The sequence below is a fragment of the Lepisma saccharinum genome, chromosome 23, assembly GCF_977018435.1.
Source record: "Lepisma saccharinum chromosome 23, izLepSacc3.1, whole genome shotgun sequence".
In the NCBI taxonomy this organism is placed as follows: domain Eukaryota; kingdom Metazoa; phylum Arthropoda; class Insecta; order Zygentoma; family Lepismatidae; genus Lepisma; species Lepisma saccharinum.
Window position 1 is genome coordinate 41,833,251 of NC_139251.1, and position 14,604 is coordinate 41,847,854.

At 38.9% G+C, this 14,604-nt stretch overlaps 1 long non-coding RNA gene across 1 annotated transcript in view; it reads left to right on the top strand.

Moving 5' to 3' along the window:
- Positions 1–13,916, top strand: part of LOC146005258 (uncharacterized) — a 42,666-nt gene extending 28,750 nt beyond the window's left edge. Inside the window, exons 2-3 of the long non-coding RNA XR_014443998.1 lie at positions 13,220–13,378; positions 13,858–13,916. This is a non-coding gene — a long non-coding RNA (uncharacterized LOC146005258). The remainder of the gene's footprint in view (positions 1–13,219; positions 13,379–13,857) is intronic.
- Positions 13,917–14,604: the final 688 nt, after the last annotated feature.

Below are 14,604 nucleotides of genomic sequence, written 5' to 3' on the forward strand. Positions count from 1 at the left end.
TATATGAAACCTGACGCTATGTGCTCGAATACTGACTAAATATAATCCATAGAGGCATAGCAACGTTAAACAACCTCTTATATGATACATATAGGTTTAAAAAGGTCGAAATACAAAGATTGTGTGCGCCTCACTGATGGCGTAGTGGTAAGGCCTTGTAATCAAGGGGTCTCGGGTACGATACCAGGTGATCGCACATAGTGGTTCGGATCCCACTTTAAACTGTATGCAGTTCAGATTAGTCTATCTGTGCTGGTGACTCAGTCGGTAAAGCGTCTGACTACCATGCTATATGCCCCGGGTTCGATCCCCGGCCGGTTCAAGCCCGGGAACTTTTCTAACGTTGGAAGCGGCCCCGGCGCCCACCCAGCGTCGAATGACATGGGTACCTGGGGGAAACCCTGGGGTTAAAGGCGGTCAGGGACGTGATGCTGATCCCATCACCCCCACTCACGAACGAATCAAAAAAGTGTGGGGCGTTACCCCCACACCCCCTATACGCCTTCATGGCGTAGCGCTAAGCACAGGTGAGAACTTTACCTTTTTTTTTGCATAAAGTGGACTTACAACAAAATTTAAACTTGCGATAAAGATTATGATAAGGTATTAAAGAATTGGGTCTGACACATTTTTTTTATTGTTTACAAATGACATTGTTAACTAATATTCTTAATTTCAGTTTCAAGATGAAATCGGCTACGAAATAAAAGGAGTGGGTTTATATTTCTGTTACGAAATTCCACTTTTGTAGTAGACCTGTGCCACACTGAGATGTGACATAATAAACAAATCTGAGACACTTTCAAAGTATTAAATTGCTATCTACGTATTTGGGAACAATCTTTCAATATAATACTTTTTTTGGACGCGTCAAATCGTAGTATTTAATTCCTGTTTTAGCAGCTTTAAGAAACCTGATTTTGGGGGGGAGTTACAAATGCCCTTTCTGCTCCCGTCAAGTTACGCCTATGACAAACAGGAATTCAAAGTAAAAGACTGTCCCGACTAAATCGGGAGACACGTCTGATAGATTTACAATTGGGAAAATCATAATTAAGCGTGTAGTTGAAAACAACCTATTTTCATATATTGCATGCAGCTCTACTTTTTCTGCAATGTGGATCAAGAACTGGGGACGTGGAGAAGCACAACACTCCACGTAACCAATAGTCACGTGACCCTCTTTGCTTTCCTGTCATGTTGACCTTCGCGTGGAAGACATTTCTCGGTGTTAAGACAGGCAAAATCACCCGATCATCGAAGGTGCAATATGTGTTGCCTACCATCCTGCATTACTTGCTCCTATTAAAGCCTTATGGGGAAGAACTTTTTTCCATGACTGTACACGTACATAAAAACCTTTTGAGTTACTTTGCACATAACCAGAACAAGAAAGTTAATAAACTTTACAGATGCTAAAATATATGTGTATTTTTATACCCCTATCCCGGACACCCTACCCTGTACATTAGAAAGAAGTAGTATTAAGTAAGAATGAATGTTATGAGGGATTGCAAAAAGTCGGTCCATTTGGACTTATCTTAGTAATACGAAACCATATAGACAGAAGGAATTGATATATCGTAAACCCTTTATTGTTTGAATGGTTTTGTTGAGAAGAAATCGACAACGAAACATATTCTCCGAAACGTATGACTCAGGGTAATAAATACTATACAACGTGCTCCTCATGTAGCTAGCTATATACGTCTCGCCCTGTGCTAATTGTTCACACAAGGCCGTGCAATATCCTAATGACGTCACATTCTTGGGTGTGGAATGGCTCAACAGCTTCCTTGTAAGTCATGGCGCGTGCAAAGTTCTCTATTTCAGTGGTTCCCAAAGTGTGCCCTGGTGCGCTGTAGCTGTCTTGCAGGAGTGCCGAGAAATGTTCCAATATATTCACTGAAATGACACTTGTTGGTCTACTCATGGTTTTAGCACTTTTTACACATAAATGTTTCTGAATTTGAAATATGTGTTTACTTTTTAACTTAAGGCAAAAACGTAACAACACTATACTGTTCTGGGTATCTCTGGAGCAAGGGAACGAAAACAAGTCTCTGCGCAAGTAGTAACACGAGACGGCTCCACCAATGAACAAATAGGAAAGAACGGGATTGCGTGGAAGGGGCGACTGCAGTTGCCAGCCTTCGCAGCATCGTGTACTGCTTCGTCCTGCCCTTCTCTGCTGCTTTGCGCGGCCATGCTCCAGAGATAGGGGGGACAGAGTATAATTAAGCGTTGCAAATGTTAGATAGGCCTGCATTCTGAGTTGAGCGCCGCAGAAGAATCCTGAAACACTAATGGCGCCGTGAAACGAAAAGTTTGGGAACCACTGCTCTATTTCATTAGTAAGGTTCCTGTACTATAGTGGAACCACAAGCAAAACAACCTGCGCAGACCCGCAACTCCTGTGCACCATACTCCCGCGAGGAGGGGAGGGGGATAGTAGACCATGGTTCCTTATGCGCGGGGACTTTTCGTCCAAGGTTTTTTTCCTTGTGGTCGCTCTATATAGAAAGAAAGAAAAAAATAGGTAAATGGGAAAGGGAAGAAAGATTGATTGACTTGGTGTTTTAAGTCCACTTTATGCACAGTAAGGTAATTGAAACTGGGTCTAAAGTGGGATCCGAACTACTACGTGGCTCCACCGAGTATCTAACCCGGAACCCCTTGATTACAAGGCAACGAGGTTACCACTGCGCCATCGGGGAGGCCCTGAAAACAATATTGATTTAATAGACAGCAATTGATTTCACGGGGTGCCATGGCATTCTCTCCTTTGCAGCCTTTTTTCAAGTAGATCGTTCGGCGCCCAGGGTCGACTACGCCGCCCACTAGCTACGGCTCTGAACTAAATAATAAGAAAAGAAGGAAATTGCGAGCGAAGCGAGCAAGAACATTTTCCAAAATGTGTTTCAATTCTCATAAAATTTGAAATCGAGAGGGACAATTGCACCTCTGTACCCCCTCCAGGTGACCTTGGCCGTCAATGTTTGCCTTCCTTGCCCCCCGTTAGATTTGATTTTTGTCCAAGATTGGGGAGGGGTGTGCCCCCTGTGGCTGCGCCAGTGTCTACTCTCGCGCATGGCAAATGAGAAAGCGTGAAGTCTGAGGTTGCTGCAATCCGGTCCATAAGGGCTCGCTGCAGAGAGACGTTGCTCAGGCTCGTCAGGTTTCAACTCCCACGTGAAGCTCTTGTCGTTAGTGAGCACGTAGAAGCGGAACCACAATTCCACGCTAACGTGTCGTTTTTGGCGCAGTCGCGAATCGAGATGGCAAAGAAATTCGCACTTCGAATTGTCAACATTCCATTTTCAAAGCAATGGATAATTCGAGTATCATATCAATATAACCCGAATACGGAAATACAGATGGCAGATATTTTTCTTTTAAAAGAGAGCTTCAATCCGGAGCTTTAAAATCTACGTAAATATAATTATCCGAGATTTAGGTTCAATATAATTCGGATTTGTATATGCTTATTCTATTCATTTATCCGTTCTCTATACAAAACTAAATTGGCTGAAATTAATTGATGGCCGTAAGGTACACAACCTCACTCTTCTCTATAGAGCAATCTGTTCAAAAGAACCGGCTTATCTCAAATGCAGATTCTCAATGCTCTCCGAATCACACAGTATGGCAACAGATAGCGCGATAGAACTCAACTACTCCAATTCTTATTCAAAATCTTTCACCGTTTCCAATTCTCGTCTTTGGAACTTGCTGCTCCTCGAAATTCGGATCGCATGTTCAGCATATATGTCTTTCAGACACAATTAAAACATTTGTTATTTAGCACAAATAGTTAACACATTATACGTTAGTGACAACATGAATACAGTCAAGTGCAGAAAAACACCGATACCCCTTATTCAACTTAATATTTCAAATTCCTAATGAATATGTGAGTGTGTTTGTTTCATGCCCTTGAGTATAGGTTAGACTTTCATTCTCGTATGTATTTTTTTTCTTTTTCTTCTCTTGTAATTTTATATTTTTTTCTTTCTTTGTTTTCAATATTTTCCTTTTTATGTAATGGCTTAAATGATGTTTTCCAATTTCCATAAACTAAAATTTCTACGTAAACATGGTTAAGTGGTAGAAATGGCTGCAAAGCCTTAACTTCACCATGCTAAACAAGACTTAATAAATAAATAAAATAAATAAATTCTACGAAAATGTAGTCTAAAATATAAACAGAACTTTAGGTCGTCCTAGCATAGGCGTAACTTGGCGGGGGCAAGAGGGGGAGCACTTGCTCTTCCCAAACGTTTCAGGTTTCTTAAAATTTACAAGTTAAGGATACTTTTCTTAACATCCTGAGGTCCGAGGAGCTAAGTAATAGATAATAATTAGGGGCATGCATATTTCGTTTCTGGCGAAAAAACGAAATTTGAAAAAACACATTGTAGTGTTAATTTTTCATGTTTTTGAAAGGTGTGAGATGCATTTTGTGACCATATTTTGTCACGAAATAATGCGAAATGAACTGCAAAAAGCGAAATTAACTCTTAAACACGAAATTCAGGGTTTATTCACCGACGCGACACCTTCTGAGGTCTGAATTATCCTGAGAGTTATGCAATTCCCGGAAAATTGATTAATTCTGCTGTTAATATTGGGGAAGCAAAAATGGACTCATTTACACAGAAATAAACTTAATACTCTGATAACTACATAAATGTGCTACTAGAAGTGAAATGTTAATTCTGTGGAATAAATGTAGTTTTTAAATCAAATTTAGGATTATATTCACAATTTTAAAACCAATGTGTCTTTTTATATACCACTTTTCATCCATTTTTGCACCGCTATAACACCGATATTTTATATTATTTACCGCTTTTGAACCTGAAATTGACTCAGTTTTTGTACCGAAATTTTGCTTTTTTATTTACCAAAAATATGTGCCTGTAATAATAATATTAGTGATTTCGCAAATGTAACTGTTATTTAGCAAATAATCTTGTATACTATTTTTATGGGATGAAAAACTTTTCAACTCTGCCCCCCCCCCAAAAAAAAATTAAGCCTCAAGTTCGTATCTGCCTCTCTAAAGTTAAGTCCCAAGTTACACTCATGAGTCGTAGGATAGGGAAAACCGGTTTCTTGTAAGTCGTATTGAAACACTACGACCGGGTTCTGGTAAATACAGCACAGTACCAAATCTCTGAGGTATTTATCTGCTATATGAATTTCAGAGTAAAAGCTCTGTTTTTACTACCATCGTTATCGTTGTCAAAATGTAGCTGAGTGGTTAGCGTAGCGCACTACAGCGCCGGAAGGCCAGGGTACGAGTTCCGGTCTGGGCATAGGTGTTCTTTGCGACAGTCGCTTCATCAATTTAATATCATCATTCATCCTCATCGTCGCCATTAGCGAAGAGTAGAAAAAAGCGACGCCAAGTAACAAAAATGAAATTAATATGTGTAATATTTAGTCCCCACTTCCCTCCTCAACTACGCATTAAAGTTGGAAATTACTGTCAGTTTGGACCGCATAAAATAGGTATAGCCCAGTCAGTGATTTGAAACCAACAATAAAGGAAAATTCGATTATTCTTCCGCCATCTTGAAACGATTCGGTCGACTACTCAAATCCAATACCAGACCAGTCATCTGAAGTACCTCTACAACCAAATGTATACTCAATTTTCACCTTGTTATTCATTGTGGTGTAGTTCCCTTACTGCACAAGTAGTCCCATGATCTGGTTACGCCCGTCTGTCTGTCCTTGACTACTATCGGATTAAAAATTATAGATACTCTAGTTTGAACTCCAATTAAAAATTAACCAATAGACCTACATAAAAACAAGTTACATCAAAATTTAGCTTATTCAATTATGCGTTAATTTATGATAACCAAATTTTTTTTCGAATATGCCTTATCGCCGTGAGAACGAAAAAAGGGCCGTTTTTTTAGTTTTGCAAACGATCGCTCTCTTTGACATTCTGTAGATCACAAACGGGTTGTCCGATCGTTATGAAATTTTAGTAGGGTGCAGGCAGAAAGGTTTTAAACACAATTATTTCATTTCAGGTCTTCAAAATTTGTGGAAAAACAGTTTTTAGCAATTTTGCGACACAACGTTTTCTTACTATTGGGTAGCCCTACAAATACAATATTGGTCTTGTTTGTAAACTTTTTGCATCTGTTTTTAAAATGAATTATCATTGTCAATTCACATTTCGAAACCGATTTTATACAGATTTTTATTCAGCGGAGTAAAGCTGTACGCAGAACGTGGCAACACTGCACATAGCGATGTCATTGAACAGTGGAAAATTCGGGCTGCCCCAGCGAGACAATGCGTGCGGTGGGGTCTGAACTCGACCATCTAGGGAGGTTATTTCAGTCGTTCACCGCCAGCGTGACGGCCGTTCCGCGGACTCTTCATGCAACAGGTCCCGGCAAATTGCGTTCAGGAAGTCCGTAACAGAAACCGCTTGTTTTGTAATGTTTCCACTTTTCACAATTACAGTTACAATTACAATTGAAATAAGCACGTACCTTGTCGCACGGATGCAGGAAAAGGTGTCCTCCCAAATACAAATATTTCCGGCACCTTATTTCTGACATCTAATCTTAGATTAGACATCGCTACTTTATCCTCAGTTGACAGAAAGGGAAGACAGCATCCCGGCGCATAAAGCAAACCGAAAGCGTAAAATGATATTTAAAAGTAATAATAATGATGATCACTAACCTCCTGTGTTATAAGAGATGTTGAAAATGACTTCCTTCAACAGCAATACAACACGTTTCTTAGGTTCAAGAGATCCTGTCTATCGTAATCCCTGACCACTTTTCTGCAAGAATTCGTTTTCACGTAATTATCGTACATAAAAACTCTCTGTTCAAGACTATATTTGTTTAACGACATAAGTAATGAATGAATAACAATTAACACACAATAAAGCACTGGCCACGAGTAAGCACATTACAATAACACAGTATAAGCAACACGCGTACTGTTGAACGCAAACAGAATTGAACATGAACGAACACTGACGTCTGGTAGCCGACAGTGTTGCTAACCATTTTTCGGCAATGTCCCTACAGACGTAGTCAAAATGTCCCTACAACTGACCAAATGTCCCTACGCCAAGTAAAGTGACTAAAAAAAAACACCTCATGAGCATGCAAACAGAAGATAAAATATACACATTTACTTACCAAATCTTTCTGCTCGGTGCTTCCACAATTAATGAAGGAGCGAATTTACAATACAGGACCTCTCCCCGATTTTTTGTAATATTTCGCATACTCACTAATTGAGGCCTCCTAATCACGAATTTGAAGTTAAAATTTGGGGGGGTCACGTGTAGAAATTGCAAAATAAGTGACATTGAGTGGTCCGCGATCGGCACGATTGCTTATTATTTACCGGAAGATTTTGTGTTTCCAATACTTAAAAAACGAAATATACATTCCTGATATTACTACGACCCCAAATTTTAACTATGTTTGCCTATCCTAACCTAACCTAACCGTACCTGAATGGTTCGTGGGGCTATCCGTCAATGGTTTGTTGGGCTACCCGTGCATGTTTTTTTCGAGCCCAAATTTTAACTATGTTTGCCTAACCTAACTTAACCTAAACTTACCGAGAATGGTCAGTGGGGCTATTCCTGAATGGTTTTGCGGTAATTGTGATTACGAACCGATAAAAAAATATTATTTTCGTAGCACTTTAACGGCAAACGTTCATCATCGAAGACGCCATTTTCGTATCCTGCAATTTTATGATTGATGTACTGTTGCCAAATTTACCTGTAATCAAATCAGTTCTTCTACATCGTGATTGTCGCTGTCACATGTAAGCACGTTCTTTGGGCAATATACTGAAATCCATAAGTTTATTAATTAGCCCACAGCCATCCTCCTGCACACTCCACCTAACAATCTGTACAACATTAACAACTTTTTTACTGTTCTCTTCCGCCATTCTTACACGATCCATGCTCTCCAAGTATGAAATCAACAGTGTGGCAACGCTGTAGACAGCGTAACTAATTTTAATTTGTTCATATCAACAAATATGGCTACCATACTTGTATACGGAGAATCATTGCGAGAATTGAAAAGCTTATTTTACAACTTCTACACGTTAATGAACATTTTTTCCCCCTCACCCCAACATGTTAACTTGAGATAAATAATCACGAATAATTATTTCGTGAGTATAAGACGTAGCATAGAAATTACAGAAGGGTCCGGTATTGTAAATTCTTGCCTTAATGAATAATAGGGGTGTGATGGACAGAATTTTTTGGGTCGGGACGGGATCGGGACGGTAATTTTTTTAAATCCCGACATTCGGGACTGAAAAATTTGCAATTTCCCGACCAAGTCGGAAAATTTTCTGGACGGGAAATGTTCGAAATTTCCCGAAGCACTGGAAATCTCGAATTTTACAAGTCATTTTCACTTTAAGTGATTGTTTTTGCATTTCTAGAATAAAAACTTACAACTTTCGATAAGTTCCAGAAACTTACAAGGCAGAAAACGTCGAGAATTAACGACTTTTTAAAGTAAAGAATCCAGCACACCCCTAATGAATAACGTTGAGTCGTTTACTGTTGATTATGTTATTTGAAGTCATACATGCTGCTGCTGTGAAGAGATAGATGTTGGTTGGTGATGCTGTATTTCCTGCATTCTTTAACAATTTTGGTCCCATTTTATTTCCCTTTTTTGTTTTTGTATCACTTAACATTGAAAATATTCTTTCCGTTTCCGCGTTAGAATGCGGCAATGTTAGCACTATTTTCGCGAGAGTGGAAATGTTTTCAAAAAGGAACTTGCCTTGAAAGTTTTTGGTAACCGATAACATGTTCCAAAATTCTGATGGAGATCTGTTAGTTAGTTCTTTTTTCTCCTCCTCGCTAAAGTATCCAGATAAACTAATTCATAAAATGTAATTTACCAAGATTGAAAAAAGTACCTACGTTTTCCCTCATTTGGCAAAATCTGTCCCTACGTTCCTACGCGGGCGAAATTTAGTGAAAAGTCCCTATGCGTAGGGACATGTCCCTACGGTTGGCATCACTGCCGACACGTGCAGTATGAAGCGCCCTCTCGCGGCTGACAACTCACCCAACCCCCGATAAGCTGCAGGCGCTGTCGCGACAACTGAGAATAAAGTAGCGATGACTAATCTAAGATTAGATGTCAGAAATAAGGTGCCAGAAATATTTGTATTTGGGAGGACACCTTTTCCTGCATCCGTGCGACAAGGTACGTGCTTATTTCAATTGTATTTGTAACTGTAATTGTGAAAAGTGGAAACATTACAAAACAAGCGGTTTCTGTTACGGACTTCCTGAACGCAATTTGCCGGGACCTGTTGCATGAAGAGTCCGCGGAACGGCCGTCACTCTGGCGGTGAACGACTGAAATAACCTCCCTGTATAATCCGATAGTACCGTACGTCTGCGAGGCCATGATCGGAAGAAGCGTGGCGGGCGGCGCTAGCGGAGATGCCGACATTTTTGACCAGTAACGTCCCGCTGAAGTTTACCCCCGAAAGCGTTTTGCTTCGCTCGGAATCGTTTGGAGATTTCGAATGTGCAACACTGTATCAACATTACGTTGCAGACTAAGCCGTTAAAAGTCAATGGTTTTCGTGAGCATTGTTTGCAATCTGAAAGCTCCGAGCTTGAGTTGTTCTTTCCTTCGCGACTACAGGTGCCCTGGACAGAGCTGCGAATGGAGTGAGGAACAGACCTTGAACCAAGAGCGTGTTAATTTCGTAATGTGTGAAAGAGTGTGGTTTTTTGTTACTTGCCGTGCTACTTCTTTGAGTAATTGCAGTGCTGTGTAGAAGTGAGGCGATTGAAATGCCAACCGCAAAGTTCACGTTAAAACAAAGAATTTTTATGCATGACACTTAATTACGTGGAAACAGACTCTTGTCGAGACGTGTGTAGGCAATTGGCACGGAAATTCCCTGGCGTCTCACCTCCAGGTAGAGAGATGGTTAGACGTCTTGTCCTTACATTACGAGAAGTTGGATCGTTAAATTTTAGAAGCCCCTAAGCAAAAACGACGGATTCTAAGAGAAGAAGAGCTCGACGAAATTATTACTTGTGGGGAACCTTAAAAAATATAGTCTACCGAAATAACCCTCATACTAGTATCGAGGAACTAAAAGACAATATAAGTGCAGAACGTGGAAGAATTACGGAAGAAGAACAATGCGTGTGAATCAAAATTTCATCAAACTATGCCTCCTATAACACAGATTAGTGCTCTTTTTGTAATATTAATATAAATATCTGCATGATAAAGATACGGTTCATAAAAAGAAGCGGGATGTTACTGGTCGAAAATGTCGGCATCTCCGCTAGCGCCGCCCGCCACACTTCTCAATATCTCTCGGCCTCGCAAGGAACTGGATGCACTGTAGTACCGTACTTGTAATGACAAATTTTGTAACTTATAGAGCTACGAAATACGTTGAGCTCTTTTTAATTCGAAGTTTGATAATTCGAAGTATTCGGTAATTTGAATAGAAGTTTATTCCAATTGAAACCATCTTCAGTGACGCATGTTTTGGTTAATTCGAATTTTGGATAATTCTAATTATTTTCGTATCGCTTTGGAGTTCGAATTAAATCGAGTCCACCGTAGTAAGTCAAACATAACCTATGCAATCTCTCTGGTCGCGAAAGACAACCATTGATTAAAGCCCACCCGTCGATTTCTCGAAAACTCTATTGCAAAACATTTCTCAATTGAAAGCATAGTCAATGCCAATTTAAAGTGACAAGTTATTTCGATTTGCAGATTATCTGTATCTGACAGTAAGATAAATTAGGCTATATTTTATAATGTTGCTCTATCTTTATACCCAGCAGAATCCGGTTCCATCTGGAAATATAAAAGTATTTAAACATTCAAAAGTAATGAAATGTAAGACTGTGGTTTCCAATGCATTGAGTAATTATGCTTGTGTGATCAATACTAGGGAATGAGTTTGCTATCAACGATAAGGATCAAAGAAGAAGACTGATAAATGAGAGACTCAAAGTCAATTCATGTTGTTTTATTTTGCTATTGTTACAATATTGTCTTTCTTGTCACTTATGCTCATTTTTGTGCGGCCCCTATTCTATAACCTAGGATAGCCTAGTGGCAAATCCTCTCCATTGGTAGAACCAGTACTCAAAGTGAGTGAGGATGCAGGGGGATGGCACCCTCCCAGCTAGCAAAATTTTCGCAAGACATCGACCCTCAGTTGTATTATTGTCACCACGTTAAACCATAGAACCATCCCCCAAGATAACCCCAACATTTTCCACTTCAAGCGCTGGGTAGAACGAAGAGAGTAAATATGGTGTGGGAAATTTGATAAGTAATGCTTATGCTTTCTGCTCTACTTACGATCTTTATGTATGTTTTAACCAATATTTTTTTTTGTTGTTATTGAACTACTTGAAAGCCAAAATAGTAATAATTGTCTTGAGCCTACATAGCGTGAAAATATGACTAATGGGGATGATGTCTACAATACGACAAGAATTGAATAGGAAACATGTGGTTTAGATATTTCAGTCTACCGCTTTAATAAATATAATAATAATAATAGACCAATTATTGAGTAGGTTCGAGCTCCACGCGCCCATAAGTTTGCGCCGCTGTCTAGACATTGACGAATTCAATCCACGTGCAGACTCTAGAGAATATTCATTATTTTTTATTTTATTTTGAACCTAACAGCAATCTAGAGAGTATTCTAGCATGAATTTTTTAACAAATGATTTTAAACAATTTGGAATAATGCATTGTTGGCTTGTAATAATAATGCTTGCGAGTTAATGGTTTCCATAGAACATATGTACAAATGAACTATGGAAAATGAGATTTCAAATGCCTGGCTTTCGCAAATGGTTAGAAGCTATTTAGACCAGATGGAAGCCAATTTGACAGTAGGCTATTCAACCAACAAAAAGAGAAAGGTACTAAGATACAATATATATATTTACATAATTTATAAATACTGTGAGCTTATCCAAAGTTTAACAATTCTCAGTTGCACTGGTATCAGATTTTCAGTGATCAGTGGATCTTCATTATTAATATAAACTGATCTATAAGTGAGTAGACAAATAAATGAAGTGATGACTGTTTAAAATTGCGCATAATATACCTTACCAGAACTATGCGCGCCTGTTCTTGAACAATTCATGAATTAATGTAAATTAGTATATACTTTGCTATTTCATTTTTAAAACCTAAGTTTGTTATGAAAGTTAGGATTCACAGATAACAAGCTCGTTCATACACATTTTATCATAAAATATATTGTGCATCTGTCATTTTGGTGTTTTAACGAAAATGGAAGGGAGAGTTCGGTATACGGTAAGCCATTTCTGTGTAAAATACTGTTTATATTCTGTTATATTTAACAATCGAGAAGGTCTTTCATAATAACTTTTAAAAGTTTTTCTAATATTACTTTCAAAGGTCTGAAAATCTGTCAATACAATTGTGTGGAAGGGCCTCCCCGCAGTGGTAGCGTCACCGCCTTGTAATCAAGGCGTCTCGGGTTCGATACCCGGTGGAGGCACAAGTGGTTCGGATCTCACTTTAAACTGTAGGTCCAGTCCCGATTAGCCTTACTGTGTATAAAGTGAACTTAATACACCAACTCAGCAGCAACTCAGCAATTGTGTGGAAAATTCATTGAACACTTTGTTGAATATACTGTGGCTCTTTTATATCAATTATTTTAATAACTTTTCAATTTGAATCTGGTAATTCCGTCATGTTAATTTAAAATAGCACTGTTCAACCACCTTATGCAGATTTTCAAGTCTATGAATGAATTCGAAAGAAATTTGTGTCAGGGTACAAAAGATAGTATATATCACTATTGGAATGTCATCCATCTTAGATTGCAGTGAAGAATAAAATAAACCACTTGAATGTACCCTTTGTTTTGTTGCCTTTGAGCTTTGGAATGATATACCTATTAAATTTTTTGTTGGTTTATTTTTTGTTAACATCATATCAGTGATACAATTACAGTTAACATTATCCTTATGTTTATGCCTAAAATCTCGATACAGATATGGTCTTGTTATTTTCTTATATATACGCACTATTTACATATGTCCTGAAGATGTCCTTGTCCATTTTGCATAAGTTAAAGTTTTCAAACGACTTGAGGAGTCCTAAAAGAATACATTTATACTTCACAGATAAGGTCTCGCCACGCTTTGAAGACTTCGACAAGACAGCCTGAGGAAACATGGAAGTTCGACTACGATTGGACTTCACCACGTCTCCTAAGCCAATGAAATTGGAGAAGATAATCCAGGCACCGGCACCTAGCAAGAGGAGTACTGTGCAAGCAGTAGGTGAGAATCCTTTCTCTCTATTTATATACAGCAATGAAAATTTATACAAACCATAAAATTGTCATGTTAAACCTTATTAGCATTACCCCCAGCTAGCCCCAAGACTCTCAACTAGGAATTTTCACTTTAGACTTGTTGGTACAATCTAATTTCACTTATAATTCAATGAGCAGTCAAACCAGACATGACGGTTCGATTGTATGATTCAGTTAGCGAAATGTACAGTTCCTGGTAATATTGCGACATTGAATTGTTGCGGCAGATAAACATCTTAGAGTACATATCCAGACTTGCACTTGAGCGAAATTGATGCCTGTAGATTGAAGCAAGTGGTGACATTTCCTGCACTGTTGCGTTTTTAACAGTGTGGAAGGTAACTGGAGGCTACTCTGATGAGAAGCTTCCAGTTGTTTTTAACTCTAGTTATTAATAAATAACATTACAGCATGGGTTATTTGTTTCTTACTTGTACATTTCAGAGGCAACACTGTAACGCAGGGACAGGAGAGAAATGCTGTGCTTCGGAAGTGGACCCACCAGGAATGGTTGGTGAGTACATGAATTCATATTACCTATCCTTAAGTCGTTACAAACATCCCAAAATATTATTGCTTTGATGAAACGAGAGTCATTTAGCATACCTTCAATATAATTTGCACGTTCAATACATGTCCATATAATTTTCGGCTGGCAACTCATTACCATACCTCGAACTTAACAATTAATTTCTTGCTGCTTTTGATGTACATTACCAAATTTAACCTCCGTAGCATCAAGATATTCTGGGACTTTGTGAAGTATGATGCATATGTCTGTGCTTGAAATTTGTGATCGTAATTTGCTATATCCCTGCCTCGCCGCCCATTGGTCAACGGGATCAATCAGGACAGAGGGTAAAATCCTGTAGGATTACCGCTCGCCTTTAAGTGTTCCAGTAATATTCTTTCCACATTTCAGATATAACTTAAATTAATCATAAACTTGTTTATTTTTGTAATAATACGCAACGCATTCCAACTAATGGCCCTACGCACTAAAACAACAACAAACAAGACGTTCACATTACAGCTTGAGATGCATGTGATATAAGTACTCCACTTACGATGCAACTTATGAGAGATGAGTTAGGATGAGTGGGTGAGCACAGCAACTGGAGCAGGTCACTTATCCGGGCTGTTGTCCACCTTCTCTGTACACGGGTCGATCTTCGGTACTGGGTGACTGTC